We start from the raw sequence: 3743 nt of genomic DNA on the forward strand, positions 1-3743 counted from the left end.
TTTTTTTAAAAAAAAAGTTATCAAGCTCTTAAAAAATCACCCGTTACATATAATCAAATTGTAACAGGTCGATGTCTGTACCTTATAGATATTAAAGAAAAATTAATATGGTGGGTTTTTATTAAAGCCACAGAAGCCAAATAAACAATTTTTAGAATTTTTGAATCTCTGTCTGTCTGTATATTTGTACGCGCATCAGTCGAAAACATGGAATTGAATGCAGTTTTCACCGTTGTATCGCTAGAGATTTAGCTTCCAATATAGAAGAAAAAATTAGAGAGTTGCCACCTGTGTTTAAAATTTCAGTTTAGGTCAATTGATACGGTAATGTGAATACTGCAATATGGCTGCAATATGAAAGAAATTTGCAAAGGCCTACTGCTGAAAATATGTTTGTGGAAGGTTGCCACCTATTTGAAAAATTTTAATTTAATATAATTGATAGCATAAATTAAATATTGCAGTATTGGCATCAAACTAAAGACGATAGGAAATTTTAATCCTGAAAATATTTTTTAGGGGATTTGCCAACTGATTGAAAAATTGTATTCATTGAAATTTGTAAAATAAATGAAATATTGCAATACGAATATTCAACTAATGAGGATTAGGAAGCTTACTTTTGAAAATATTCTTGAAGCGGGTTGCCACTTATTTGAAAACTTTAATTCAGTTAAATTTACTATATAAACTAAGTGTTGCCATATGGGTATCAAACGGGAGTACTTGAGAATAATAAAATTGCAACAGGCCGATATCTGTACATAATAGATGTTAAAGAAAAATTAATAGAGGGTTTATTAGATCAACAGAAGCCAAATCTAAAATTTCGGTATGTTTGTCTGTATGTTTGCAAGCGCCTCACGCAAAAGCTAATGTATGGAATTAAATGCAGTTTTGCTAGTGCTCTAATTGAAAATATAGAATCCATTTTTTTTTTGTTTTAGTTTATCGTCGATCATTATTCCTAGGTATTTGAACGTATTAACTTTTTCCAGTGCGTCGTTGTTTATATTTAGAGTTAGCAACGCACCGTTCTCAAAATTTCGCCTTGATATAACCACAAACTTAATTTTTTTGTATTTCTGTTTGGAAGGGTTTTCGCTAAAAATAATTTAAACTTTTCGTTGTTGCTGCCAAAAAAATTAAGAAATCTGAGACGTCACGTTTTACAATTTCATACAGTTCTCTTTACAATGCATTTCACTAAACTACTAAACGGCTGCATCGACTTGGTTCATATTTGGCAACACGTTGAAAATAAATATTCTGTCCAAAAATTTACTCGGCATTTAGCTCGGGATATTCCTAAAATTCTTATACAGACTAAAACGTAAAAAACCAATATATCACTAAAACCAATTACGCTGGGGAACTGAAACTTAGCACTGATGCATATATTGCAAATGCATTGGGAAAGGGGGCGTGGCTCCTTCCTTCCATGCAAACTCAACTTCTCATATAGCTTATGTCTGGAACTGCTTACGCTAACGTCCTGAAATTCTACACAGCTACATATGTTATCAATACCGTAGTTATGGCGAAAAGTGATAATTATTGGAAAGGCTGGATCGATATACATTTACGTAAACGCGCAAGTATCACTCGATTGGGAACCATTTTCTCCTAGATTTATAAATCCCACTGAACTATTGTAACTTTGTCTTTAAGTTTCAGTAAGGTAAAATTTTTGTGAAAATTTTGAAGAATTTTTTTAAGTTTTTCACAAAGAATGGAGCTTTGCTTTTACGAGTTTCGCTATAAACTGTCCTATCTACATACCTATTTGCATAAAATGATAGCCGTTTTCGTTGTACGGAATAAACTCAAAAAACACTGAATAGAGTTCCGTCAGATTGTCGGAGATTATCTTACATACATATATGGTCCAATTACATGCTACTATAAAATTCGCTAGGTGGTGCTGGAGTAGAATTATTTATAAAAATCGTATTTATTAACCGATTTCGTTCAAATTTTAAATGTGAGCTATGTACCTGTATGATGGAAAATTCTTTTGATAAAAATTTACCCGATTAGTGCCGCTGGAGTTAAGGTAGAAATTCATAACACGTATTCATTTTATGGTGAGCAATGGTTTTGCAGAAAATAAGCCCAATGGATGGCGCTGCAGTCGAAATGTATTGAAACCCCGTGTGGTTGGTCTGCTTTGGACCTATGTTTAAGTTATACGAATTTAGTTTTCAGATGTTTAAATGAAGCATGGGGTTAAGTTTTTCTGACGCCCTCATGCACGATCATGCGGTCTAGCATCTACCCTGAAATCAGTTCATAAATTTTACCACGAATTGTAAAAGTGGTGAATTAACAAGGAAAGATCACCGTAGGTATATCAACTGCTTTATTTGAAAGATACTTAAGAGATCACACTACTCATTTAGCAATGTACCGGAAAACTTTTCATCCTATTCCTATAAAGAAAATGCACTTCTGTGCTCTTGAGTTTTATAAGAACTTTTATTGGCATACGTAAGATCATACAAAAAGATTACGCATGATTGGCAGAGATCTCACAGGTGAAAATAAGACCATCAGTAAAGCTCATGACACCAAAAGGGATTGGTATTCCATATGGTATCACAGCGTTATTACTATTTGCCTATGTGTGAGGAGAATACTGCGCCTTAGTGGTTTCAACTTAAATCAAAAATTTTGACTTTACAGACTAATTTTGTTTTTCAACGCTCTTTTGCATTGGCCAACGCAAAAGCTCTTATTAGGCGCCGCGAAGTAAGCGGGCATTGGCTAGTACATTATAAAAATACACTCGCTTACCAAATGTCAGTCGGATATCTCGAAAACTGAGGGAGTATATTCAAACATTCAAACAGACAGATAGATGGACTTGACTCGAATCGACTCAGCTCGACGTTCTGATCATTTTGCCAAACATTTATTTGGGTCTATATCTGCTTCTTCTGGAACTTAAAAACATCGGACCAAATTTATAAAATCATTTCATGTTCATGACAGGTATACATGGAAATGATGGAAAAATCGTACGTTAGCGACCGGTACTTCAGCATATAAATAAAAACCTAATCGAGATATTTCAACGTGCAGTTAGTTAGGAGGAAGTTACTTTATTCCACTTTAATATAAAATTAATCGCTTTAGAATATTCTGTTCCATTTCGCAGTTTCTTGAATTTTTTAATTTGCAACCAAAAGCGACTTCCATTATTCGTTAGGAAAGTTTACTGCCGAAAATATTTTTGAAGGTTGCCACCTGTTGGAAAAAAAATTTTCCAATTAAATTGATAAAATAAATGGAATATTATTACGGGTATCAAACAACAAAAAAGAAATACTTTTAAGGCACAGTGAAGCACGCTAGGTATTTTGTACAAGCAAGACTTATAAAAATTAATTGAAGCATTAAATAAAACAAAGAATCATAGCCAAACCTGGCCAAAATGCCACTAACAATAATTCGCTGACCACAAGGGTATATACTTTTATACATATATACACGCACATATATGTATAACCCTATTTATTGCTTTCATTAAAGATTATTAACGGCTAATTTAAACACAATTTTTGTAATCATTAAGTATATTTATATTTCAAGTCTTAATTTATTTTCCTCCTTTTTCTATCAAAGCATCCAATAATAATTTTTGCAGTTGATAAGAATAGTCTAAAAAGAAAACGCCTCTAAAATATAAGCATTCCCAGTAGAACTTGGGAGCATCGTACGATTGCTCGGTGAGTACTCCC

The 3743-nt window shown here is 33.1% G+C and overlaps 2 protein-coding genes across 2 annotated transcripts in view; both read right to left on the reverse strand.

Moving 5' to 3' along the window:
• Positions 1 to 3743, reverse strand: part of LOC118740651 (golgin subfamily A member 6-like protein 22) — a gene marked incomplete at its 5' end in the record, with an annotated part of 500945 nt that overhangs the window by 108223 nt on the left and 388979 nt on the right.
• The window catches only part of LOC118740648, a 38930-nt gene that overhangs the window by 1021 nt on the left and 34166 nt on the right, over positions 1 to 3743 (reverse strand). The gene's annotated exons all lie outside the window — the stretch shown is intronic.

This window comes from Rhagoletis pomonella, unplaced genomic scaffold (assembly GCF_013731165.1).
Source record: "Rhagoletis pomonella isolate Grant_MI unplaced genomic scaffold, Rhpom_1.0 Rhpom_scaffold_00006, whole genome shotgun sequence".
NCBI lineage: Eukaryota > Metazoa > Arthropoda > Insecta > Diptera > Tephritidae > Rhagoletis > Rhagoletis pomonella.